This window comes from Saccopteryx leptura, chromosome 1 (assembly GCF_036850995.1).
Source record: "Saccopteryx leptura isolate mSacLep1 chromosome 1, mSacLep1_pri_phased_curated, whole genome shotgun sequence".
NCBI lineage: Eukaryota > Metazoa > Chordata > Mammalia > Chiroptera > Emballonuridae > Saccopteryx > Saccopteryx leptura.
Window position 1 is genome coordinate 359,876,260 of NC_089503.1, and position 12,503 is coordinate 359,888,762.

The 12,503-nt window shown below is 36.2% G+C and overlaps 1 protein-coding gene and 1 non-coding gene across 2 annotated transcripts in view; both read left to right on the forward strand.

Annotated features, from left to right (window-relative positions):
• EYS (eyes shut homolog) overlaps nt 1-12,503 on the forward strand; it is a 1,965,296-nt gene that overhangs the window by 1,165,339 nt on the left and 787,454 nt on the right. The window lies entirely within an intron of this gene.
• Nucleotides 5,151-5,226, forward strand: TRNAN-GUU (transfer RNA asparagine (anticodon GUU)). Its single transcript has one exon. It is a non-coding gene; the product is annotated as a tRNA-Asn (tRNA).

Here is a 12,503-nt window from a genome sequence, read left to right on the forward strand (position 1 = left end):
ATACATAAAACCAATTCAGACATCTATTACAATTATTCAAAGTTATTCAACTTTAATTACGAAGATTTTTGTTGTTGCTGTTGTTAAGTGAGAGGAGGGAAGATAGAGAGACAGACTCTCGTATGCACCCGGACTGGGTTCCACCCAGCAACCCCAGTTTGGGGCCAGTGCTCAAGTCAACCTAGCTATTTTTAGCATCTAAGGCTGATGAATCAACTGAGCTATCTTTAGTGCCTGGGCCAACACTCCAACCAATTGAGCCACAGGAGGGGAAGAGAGAGAAAAGGGTGAGAACAAAGAAGAGGGAAGCAGATGGCCACTTCTCCTGTGTGCCCTGACTGAAATCAAGCCCAGGACATCCATACAATGGGCAATGCTCTATCCACTGAGCAAACTGGCCAGGGCTGAATATTTTAAGTAATATATATATATATATATTTTCCTAATAAAGTTTAAATATATAAACTATAAATATAGTAGATAGTTTCCTAATAATTCATCATCACAGTCCTTTATACCTGGGAACAAACAGTGTAGTAACTATTAAGTATGACATAGATAACTCACACTTAATAAGAATTCATTCCCTTAGACCATTTTACCATGAAGACCAACCAACCATTTTATATTTTATTATAACCTTACATAAGTGATGCTAGATAATATTTTTCTACCAAAAGTTTCCTGAACTAATTTTTTATGGATAAGGCTTTATAGTTTGTAGCTTGTCTAATCATTACATTTTTTATATAGACCTGACACATTGTCTCTGATAACGCTAAAGCCAATATATTAAGTAGCTAGAATTATGCCTGGGTTTTCTTAATTATGCCAAAACTATTAAAAACATGAAATCAAAGTGTATTATCACATGTGAATAGCTCAATTTTTATTTGATTTATAAAGATTCCTGTTTAAAAAATTATCCTAGACATGGTAGCAATTGAAAGTTGAGGAAAACAATAGCAATAGGTCTCATACAGATAGAGAATTTTACACCAGAGGATTAACAAGAAGAGAAATAAACATGAAAATAAAAATGATTTGAAAGTCTTCAGGAATGCTACCCAGCCAGGTTCTAATTGTAGAACCTCTAAAACAATACAAATACTTTGGTTGCACCCTACAGAAGCAGTTGTACATGAGTGAAATTCTGATGAGTAACTTATTGCAGCCAAAAAGGAAAATTCAATATTATGGGGACAAATTTTGAGAAAAAAACAATTTTTTTTACAAAGGGATTCACAAATTTAATTCTAATACCTAAAAAAATTGTATCAATTCAGGTAAAAACACTTTAGAACAAAATAATATGTTAGATTAAAAATTAATCTGCTTAGCTAAAAAGCTCTACTTATTTTTAAAATTAGATATGCATTTATATATGTAGGTATATATAATACTTATATGTATATATGTGTAAAGAAATAAAAATAATATCATATATAATTTTTATTATGTGATTACAGCTGCTTAACTGAGCAAATTCTATCATATATATGATATGAACCAAAGGACAAAAGCTATTATTTTTTCTCTTACTAAATTTGCTTGTCTATTTGTACAAATCTTAATAATTATGTGAATGTTTCCATCTACTTTTTCAGCAACTAAGGTATAGCACTATGCATTACTAAAATCTGGACTAAAAGATATATTTGCTAAGGAGAGTAAAGTTCTCTTATGAAAAGCCAATACATATGTTGGTCACATATAAACCTTTGAAAATGCCACAATCATTTATTTTGCTACTCAAAACCAATGAATTAAATCCTAAGATGAGGTTTCATGTTAAGACATCTAATAAAGAAATCCATAATATCCATCATAATTGGAGGTTACATCACCAAATGATTTTTTTTAGGAATTCCCACCAACAGTTGAAATAAATGACCTCTGTTACATAAAACATTAAAAATGGTTTTTATATTCTTTTACTTTTATTTGTTTGTTTCCTGAAGCAGGTAGAGGACTGCCAAAAGAAAGAACTAATACAGAATAACAAATTATTTATTATATATTAGTTAATTTTTATTCTCAAAAAGGAAAGTTATAAATAGAACCATAACCTTGAATTTTCTTTTTATATAATTTTTATCATATTTTGCTGATATAAAAATAGATGATAAAATTATGCTTTAATAAATTGCATATAATATATATATAATTTCAGATAAAAATAAAATTTTTGAAATTTGTGTTTCATCAGTAGTTTAATTGAGCAATTTAAAATAAAATCAATTATGACCCTGGCCAATTGGCTCCATGTTAGAGTGTCAGCCAGGCATGTGGATGTCCTGGGTTTGATTCCTGATCAGGGCACACAGGAGAAGCGCCCATCTGCTTTACTACCCCTTCCCTTCTCACTTCTCTCTGTCTGTCTGTCTGTCTTTCTCTCTCTTCTCCTCCTCTCCTCAGCCATGGCTCAATTGGAGCGAGTTGGCCCAGGCACTGAGGATGGCTGCATGGCCTCCAGCTCAGGTGCTAAAATGGCTCTGGTTAGGATGGAGCAAAGGCCCCAGGTGGGTAGATCATTCCCCCTAGTGGACTCGCCCAATGGATCCTGTTTGGGGTGCATGCAAGAGTCTGTCTCTGCCTCCCTTCCTCTCACTAAAAAAATTAAAAATAAAATAAAATAAAATTTAAAATAATTGATATAATAATCTAAGACTTCACTTAATCTGAGTGTAAGATAATATTTTATTTCAAAGTTTTCTAGTTTAATATTGACATTTGAATTAATTAGGATGACAAAAAATGGTTAACTGTTTAAGCAGGCCTCTAAAAGCTACAGAAAAATCATTTAAATCCATAAATGTCTAAATGATTAGACATGGATTTGGATTTTGTGATTATAGACACAAGGTTATTAAGGCAACAAAAATCCAGAATTTAGAATGCATGTTCTTTTATTCTCCAGCATAATTTACTTAGTTTCTTGTTTGACATAGAAGAAATTTTACTTTTTTGTTACTACTTGATTATTACTGATTATTACATAATTATTTTAAGATCTTATTAACCAGAAAATGTGAGCTACAGTAGCATTCTGAACCCTTAGTCTGTTTTGAAAAAGGCTTAGGCTTAGAAATATTTGTGCTCAATTGTGGTCAAAAAATATTTCAGGACAGTTGCAAGTTGATGAGGTTGAGCTGCAAGGAAAGGGGAACTAAAGATAGTAACGAATTTAAAGATTGTGCAGGCAAATAATCAATAGGACAAATTCAAGTGTAAAACCAAAACAAAACAACAAAAAAATCAATCACTAAATCTCAAGTTGAGAATAAACAAGGATAGTCAAGATCAAAGAGGAAGGAGCATCCAAAAGTAATGCGTTGAGGAAAATATAGGCCATGTGTTTGTGTGTGTGCACCCACAAAGTGTATGCTTACAGAACCCTTTAGAACAGGGGTCTCAAACTCAACTCAGCATGTGGGCCGCAGAGCAAGATCACAGCCGTTCAGCGGGCTGCACTAGGTCTACAAAAGGCAACTGTTACGCAACACTTTTCTCACTGCAGTTGAAAACAAAAAAAATCAGTACAACAAGCACAATCGTACATGCAGTTTACTCAGTGTCACAAAACGACCAGAAACTGTAGTTCGCATCACAACTGCTGTTAACTAAGCTAATATCTAGCTAGGATGCTAGAGAAATGAAAAATACAAGTAGGCCCCTAGGCTTACTTAATTTTATCCAAAATATTTTGAACTTCGTGGATTAGTCTGCGGGCCGCACAAAATTGTTCGGCGGGCCGCATGCGGCCCGCGGGCCACAAGTTTGAGACCCCTGCTTTAGAATTTCATGGTATACTAACCAGCCTATATTACTAGTTGCTCATTACCTAGTGTTGATCCACTGTTTAAAAAATACTATCACTATTTCAAATGTGTTGAATTAAGGCACTGGGTAAAAGTTTTGCTGTATTAGAATTAGGACCAACAGGGATGCAAAAAATTAGTTGAAAGTGACAAAATTTAGTATTAGATGAAGATAACAGTGGGGTAAATAAAATATCTGCAGGCTAAAGAATAGAAGCCAGACCAAAAAAAAAAAAAAAAGGGAAAGAAAGAAAAGAAGAAAAAATAATGAGGAAATATATAATCATAAGAGAAGCAAGATAGAAGTAAACAAAATAAAAGGAAGTGCAGGAAAAAATGAACTAAGATTTCAGCTTATATTTACTGAATGATGAATGTAAACTGAAAGATTTTATTAAGAGCAGAAAAAAGATTTGACTTTGGGTGGTGGGCTCACAATATAATATATAGATGATGTATAATAGAATTGTGTACTTGAAACCTCTATAATTTTATTAAACTATGTCACCCTAACAAATTTAATTTTAAAAAAACCAACATTTCTTTATTTTTTATTATTTTACTAATTTCTTTGTTTCAAATAGCATATTTTATATTTCTCTCTGAGGTTACAAATTTATTTTAGAAAAATTGTCAAAGAAAAAAAACTTTAATTTAGTAACTAATTTATCATCTTTGAAACCAAAAGTAGAAATAAGAAAATATATGTGATGACTGTACTGAATTTGGATGCATTCAATATGTGTTTCTTATTCTTTTCTATAATTTATATAAAACAAACTGTACAGATCAGTGTTTCAGTTTGATGAGTTTTAAAAATTGCGTATTCCCAAGTAACATACAAAACAGAAAATATTCCATCGCAGCAGAAAATTCTTTTGTTTACTTTCCAACTAATCCTACTTCTTCCCAAACAACATTCTGACTTCTAATATGATAGATTAATTTGTCTCTTCTTACCTATTTTTGTTCCGTTAACACATATTTTGTTTTACATATGATATAAATCATAAAATATATTGCTGTGTTTGCTTTACCCAGTCGACCACCTTTCAAATAATGCTTAATATGTGTATGTAAATATGTTATGTAAATATCTTTTATATTTATTCACCTTTTCAGACTCTTAATATTTTCTGGGTCTCTGAATTTCTATCTGATATTATTTCCTTTCACCCTGTGAAACTTCTTTTAGTAATTCTTGTGTAGCAAGTATACAAGAGACAAATCTCAGCTTTTTTTTTCTGCCTAAAAAATGTGGTTTTTTTTTGTTTGTTTTGTTTTTTTGCTTTTTAAAGTTATGCAGGTAGATATAGAATTCTTTATTGGGCCCTGGCCGGTTGGCTCAGTGGTAGAGCATCGGCCTGTTGAGCAGGAGTCCTGGGTTCGATTCCCAGCCAGGGCACACAGGAGAAGCGCCCATCTGCTTCTCCACCCCACCCCCTCTCCTTCCTCTCTGTCTCTATCTTCCCCTCCCGCAGCCGAGACTCCATTGGAGCAAAGTTGGCCCCGGCGCTGAGGATGGCTCTATGGTCTCTCCCTCAGGTGCTAGAATGGCTCTGATTACGGTAGAGTGATGCCCCAGATGGGCAGAGCATAGCCCCCTGGTGGGCATGCTAGGTGGATCCCGGTCGGGAGTCTGTCTGACTGCTTCCCCGTTTCCAAATTCAGAAAAATAAAATAAATAAATAAAATAAAAATAAAATAGAATTCTTTATCTGAGAGTTGTTTTCCAACATTTTGAAGATTTTGTTTTAGTGCCGTTCTAGTCTTATTGTTTCTGAGATGAAGTCAATCATCATTCATATCATTGATCCTCTAATTGTAATGTATTCTCATTCCTACTGTTTTTAAATTTCTCTGGTTCTCAAAAATTTTATTATAATGTACTTACATGATTTATTTTTTGAATTTATCTTGCCTGCAGTTGATTGAGTTTCTAGGGTCTGTGGCTTTAGGCTTTTCATCAATTTTAGAAATCATTATTTTATACCCCTCAAATAACGTTTATACTCCACTCCTGTCTTTTAGGATCTAATTATATGTAAGATAGACCATTTGTTATTAACAGATATCATTTTTTCTGGTATTTTATTTTTTTATTATTATTTTTCTTTGTGGCAATTTAGATAGTATCCATCAAATATCTTTAATTTAACTGATTTTTTTCACTGTTATTAACTTTTAAGCTTTTTAAATATATTTTTCACTTCTAGTATAATATTTTTTTTAATTTCAAGCATATGTATCAATTTATTTTATACTCTCAATTTCTGTTGCTATACCTTTTCTATTCATGTTTCCACTTTTTTATGACATATTTTAACATATTACACATAATTAAGTTATTTCAAAGTCCCTGATGGCTCACTGTAGAAACTGAGCCCCAAACAGGGCTGCTTCCATTGAGGATTTCCTCTTTGAGCGTGGGTCACATTTTATTGCATCTTCAACTGACTCAGTTTTTTTATTGTTATGTTAGACATTGTGCGTATAAGAATAGCTTAAATGGTAGTACTAATATTTTCTCCTCAGAAAATGTCATGTGTTTTTCTGTCATATTCTTAGTTTGACCAGGTGAAAAAGAGTTTAGTCAATCTAATCTGTAAGGTCACTGGGCTGAGTTTGGTTGAAGTTAGATTCAGTTTACCACAGCCTTCAGTGATTTTGAGGAAGAGATCAAGGCTTATTTTCAGGAGGGCGTGAATCTGAGCAAGACCTCCCATGTCTTACAGAGAGCTACTGGCTTTTCAAACTCTAGGAATTATCTCTCTGCTTTGTAGCCTGGCTGATGACTTTCTGGGTTCCTGAAGAATTCTTACTGCTAGCCACATCAGTCCCACCAAGCTTACTACACGAGAGGAGGTCCAGCACTATCCTGCAGTCCCACAGTAGCCCTTGTTAGGCTGCTGCAGAGAAATCGGGGGTTTTCTGGTGGTAATCCTAATAGCCTGCATGCTTGATTCCCTGAATTTTTAATACAACTACAACAGATTCCATGAAGGCCCAGAGTGCCTTGTAAGAACTTTTTTCAATTCTCTGTCCTGACTACAGCCTTTTCATACTCTCAGGTCCATGGAAAAGAGTTGTGAATCGGCCTCGACTCACTTCATGACCTAGGTGCCTTTTGAAATTATAAATCACTACCATCCTAGCATTTATATCATATTTTATATTTGTTAAAAGTTCAATTTGTTTGACTTTACTCTCATCTATTGAAAAATTACTTCTTCTCCTTCTTTATGCCAGAGATGAAAGCAGTTCCTAGTTCATTTGTTTGTATGAGTTGGTAAATTTTTTACCTTGTTCTTATTCTTTCGAAGAAAGCATGGTCGCTAAAAACTTTCTATACTAACAAGGAGTTAAAGTTTTCTTTCTTTTATCTGACTTCTAGGATAGTGGTAGAGTATATTACAAAAATATGAAAGCAGATCTCCTTAAAAATAAGTTCTAGCCCTGGCTGGTTGGCTCAATGTTAGAGTGTCAGCCTGGCGTGCAGGAGTCCTGAGTTCGATTCCCGGCCAGGGCACACAGGAGAAGCGCCCATCTGCTTCTCCACCCCTCCCCCTCTCCTTCCTCTCTGTCTCTCTCTTCCCCTCCTGCAGCCAAGGCTCTATTGGAGCAAAGTTGGCCCCGGGTGCTGAGGATGGCTCCATGGCCTCTGCCTCAGGCACTAGAATGGCTCTGGTTGCAACAGAGCAACACCCCAGATGGGCAGAGCATCGCCCCCTGGTGGGCATACCGGGTGGATCCCGGTCAGGCACATGCGGGAGTCTGTCTGACTGCCTCCCTGTTTCCAACTTCAGAAAAAAAAATAATAAGTTCTAATTCCTCTTGCTTCTTGCCTATTTTAGATAGTTCCATCTTCGACAGCATGAGAAATAACTCAGTTTATTTTTGAAATTGCCCTTAAATGTAAAAGAGTTTGGAAATCTCTTCAAATTTACAAGTATATCAAATGTTAAAGATGGAGTATCAGGAGAATGGGATAGTAGCAAAGACAGTTCAAAAATGAATATAAACTAGCCTAACCAGGCAGTAGTACAGTGGATAGAGCATCAGACTGGAATGCAGAGGACCCCTGTTCAAAACCACGAGGCTAAAAACTTGAGCATGAGCTCATCCAGCTTGAGCGCAGGGTCACTGGCTTGAGTGTGGGATCATAAACATGACTCCATGATTGCTGGCTTGAGCCTAACAGTCATTAGCTTAAAGCCCAAGGTCGCTGGCTTGAGCAAGAGGTTACTCGCTCTGCTGTAGCCCCTCAGTCAAGGCACATATGAGAAAGTAATCAATGAACAACTAAAGTGCTGCAATGAAGAATTGATGCTTCTCATCTCTTTTCTTCCTGTTTGTTTGTTCCTATCTGTCCCTCCCTCTGTCTCTCTGTCTCTGTCACACACACACACAAAAAAAAAAAGAATATAACTAGAATTTTCCTGTGACAAATTGTGGATTAATTAGATTTGGAGAAGATTCACTTATTTATACATTTCAATCTCAGTATGCAGTGATTTTGCTTGACTATGAGAAAATAAAATCAGGAAACCAACTGATAATATGACTTGAATAAGGTGATTTTAGACTCCTTTCTCTCAATCCAAGCTTTATTTTTCAAAGTTATTAGAAGTTTGAGAATTGTAATATCATACGGCCCTGGCAAGTTGACCCAATGGTAGAGTGTCAACCCAGCGTGTGAAAATCCCAGGTTTAATTCCCAATCAGGGCACACAGGAGAAGCGCCCATCAGCTTCTCCATGCTTCCCCCTCTACTTCTCTCTATCTCTCTCTTCTCTTCCTGCAGCCAAGGTTCCATTGGAGCAAAGTTGGCTCAGACACTGAAGATGGTTCCATGGCCTCCACCTCAGGTGCTAGAATGGCCCCGGTTGCAACAGAGCAACATCACAGATGGGCAGACCATTGCTTTTTGGTGGGCATGCCAGGTGAATCCTGATCGGGCACATGTGGGAGTCAGTCTCTCTGCCTCCCTGCTTCTCACTTCAGAAAAATACAAAAAACAAACAAACAAAAAAAAACAAACTAAGATCATTTTGTTAATATTTTTAAAACAACTGATAATTTTTAGCTTAAGAAAAGAAAAATATTTTCACAATAAAATCATTTTATAAATCTTCAAGTTATTAAATCAATAAATGTTTTATAAAAAATGGTAAAAAAAAAATTACCATATTTCCCTATCTACAAAATGCACTCTTTTTCAAAAAATTTGGGGTCTAAAATCTGGGTGCATCTTATACAGTGGTTGTGGCATTTCAAATGCCATAAATGAAACTGAGGACGAAGTGAAATATGAAAACTGATTTATCATCAGACACAGATGAGGACAAACTAATGAATGGAAGTTTTGACAGTGATGAAGAGTTGTATGAATTTTATGATGAATAAAACTTGAGTTCAATAACTTTATGTAATACATTTTTTTTTTCAAATTTCAGATCCCAAAATTAAGGTGCATCTTATACATGGGGAAATACAGTAATCTATTTTAAAAATTCTCAAGACATTTATTACTAAAAAATTTTAATACATTCTACATAGCTAGGAGAAAATGGGCCTGGAGATTTAAATTATTTTTATTTATTTATTCATTTTAGAGGGGAGAGAGAGAGAGAGAGAAAGAGAGAAGGGGGGGAGGAGCAGGTAGCTTCAACTCCCATACGTTCCTTGACCGGGCAAGGCCAGGGTTTTGAACCGGCAACCTCAGCATTCCAGGTCGATGCTTTATCCACTGAACCACCACAGGTCAGGCCAGGCCTGGAGATTTAATAACATAGAAATATCACTCCAGAAAGTGTTATGGAGAAATAAAGAAAATTTGTTAGATTTACGTTATACAAATACATTTACCATTTTTTCCTGGGATCAGGCCTTCCCAAGTCAAATATTCCCTAAATACTTCATGAAAACCCCAGATATTTTAGAACTCTGATATTAAGAATTTGAAACAATTAATGTACTTGGTAAAACATTTTTGAAATCAGTGGTTTACTTGTTTTATTTTTCAGTATTGGTTATTTACAGTAAAGTAGTCAATGTATATTAAGCAAGGTAATAAAAAGGTTATTTTACTATGACTTAAAAATGATACAGAGCCTGACCTGTGGTGGTGCAGTGGATAAAGCATTGACCTGCAACACTGAGGTTGCCAGTTCGAAACCCTGGACTTGCCTGGTCATGGCACATACAGGAGTTGATGCTTCCTGCTCCTCTCCCCTTCTCTCTCTTTCTCTCTCTTTCCTCTCTAAAAATGAATAAATAAAAATTAAAAAAAAAAAGATACAGAGAACAAACTGATGGTTGCCCAAGGGAAAATTATTGGGGGAACATATAAAAGGAGAAGGAGAATAAGAGGGAGGCGCCAACTTCCTGTTATAAAATAAATAATTTAGCCCTGGCTATTTGGCTCAGTGGTAGAGCATCAGCCCACGTGTGCAAGTCCCAGGTTCGATTCCTGGCCAGGGAACACAGGAAAAATGCCAATCTGCTTCTCTACCCTTCCCTTTCTTTTTTCTCTCTATCTCTCTCTTCCCCTCACACAGCCATGGCTCCATTGGAGCAAAGTTGGCCCAGGCGCTGAGGATGGCTCCATGGTGTATGGCTCTGATTGCAGCAGAGCAATGCCCCAGTGGGGCCAAGCATCACCCCCTGGTGGGCATTGCCAGGTGGATCCTGGTCGGGGGCATGCAGGAGTCTGTCTTCCTCCCCCCTGCTTCTCACTTCAGAAAAATTTAAAATTAAAAATAAATAAATAAATCCTAGGAATGTAGTGTACAGCACAGAGAATATAGGCAATTATATTGAGATAACTGCATGCTGAAAGATGGTCACTAGACTTAAATTGTGGTGATCACATCGTCAAGTATTTAAGTGTCAAACTACTATGCTCTACTTCTGAAGCTAGTATACTTTATTAATGTATGCCAAATATACTTAAAATATTTATAAAGAAATAGAACACTGTTGACCATTAAGCATGGACATACAAAAACGAGTGGATTATTTTGGAATGCCAGGAACCTCCACTTCTTGCTTCCCTCCCTCAAGAGTAAGAATATTCAGGCACAGGTTTTAAGTGACCAGCCCCTCTCAAGTGGCCTTTTCATTCACAGAATCATTTTTTCTTTCTTTTCTATTTTTTTCTTCTTTACTACATTGGATTCTGAGATTCCATATCAATTCTTTCTTCTGTAATTTATTTCTCAATCTTCTGTATTTCATATAGCTTAAAACTTTTTCCAGTACTTAAAAGGGTTCCGTCTAGCACAATCAGTGATGCTTCAGACTTGACTTTCTGCTTTAGGTTGATTGTACAATAGTATTCATTTACTTATTTTGTTTTAACAGAAACTCATGCAGCAGTAATAATTTGTCAAGCACGGTTCTAAAGGCTTTATGTTCATTCTTTTAATCACTATAGCAATCTTATTAAATGGATGCTATAATTAGCCCTGTACTAAAACTATCATTCATCTTATAATCCTTCTAGCACTTGGTACATAAAAAATGTCCAATAAATGTTCAATGAGCCTTCAGTCATTTATTTAATGATACACATACACATATATTTAATGTCAACATTCTTAGGACTCCATTTGATTGTGTGGATTACAAAGATGAATACTCAGGTTTTTAATTTTTTTATTTTTTTAGAGAGAGAGAAAGGGACAGACAGGAAGGGAGAGAGATAAGAAGCTTCAACTCATAGTTGCGGCACCTTAGCACATTGATTGCTTTTCCATATGTGACTTGACCAGGGGACTTCAGCTGAGCCAGTGATCCCTTGCTCAAGCCAGTAACCTTTGGGCTCAAGCAAGTGACTATGGAGTCATATCTATGATCCCACACTCAAGCTGGTCACGCCATGCTCAAGCTGGTGAGCCTGTGAGCAGGCCAGCAACCTCGGGGTTTCAAACCAGGGTCCTCAGTGTCCCAGGCCAATGATCTATCCACTGTGCCACCACCTAATCAGATGACTATTCAGGTCTTATTTCCATGATCAAGTCTGGGAGAACACAAACAAGATGATGACCTCTTTGCCTGGAGAGTGCAAATATATCAGGACATGATCTATCAGGCGTCCCCAAACTACGGCCCGCAGGCCACATGTGGCCCCCTGAGGCCATTTGTCCGGCCCCCTGCTGCACTTCCGAAAGGGGCACCTCTTTCACTGGTGGTCAGTGAGAGGATCACTGTATGTGGTGGCCCTCCAACGGTCTGAGGGACAGTGAACTGGTCCCCTGTGTAAAAAGTTTGGGGACCCCTGATAGATTATGTATGAATTGTATTTACTATGTAGTCATGCAGTGATCTGCATAGAGAAATCCAAGCATTCTTAGTAAAGGAGAGAGAGAGAGGTGTGACATACTTGGAAAACAACAAAGGTTGGTGTGGTTAGACAATAGAATGAAATGTATGAGCAGAGAAAAAATATGTAGGCATCAGTCACTCCTTTCCTGACGGTTGACTTCCTTTTATGCCATAGAAAGAATTCACATTTAATCCTGAGCTGATTTTTTCCAAAACGTATCCTAGGAACACTGGTTTTGTGTGGTGTTTTATGATAGAACAAATACATTTCAATGAAAAACAAAAAGCTTTTCAGGATCAAATAATTTCAAGAAACCTTGTGTACTATAATACAGTATGTCCGTAAAGTCATGG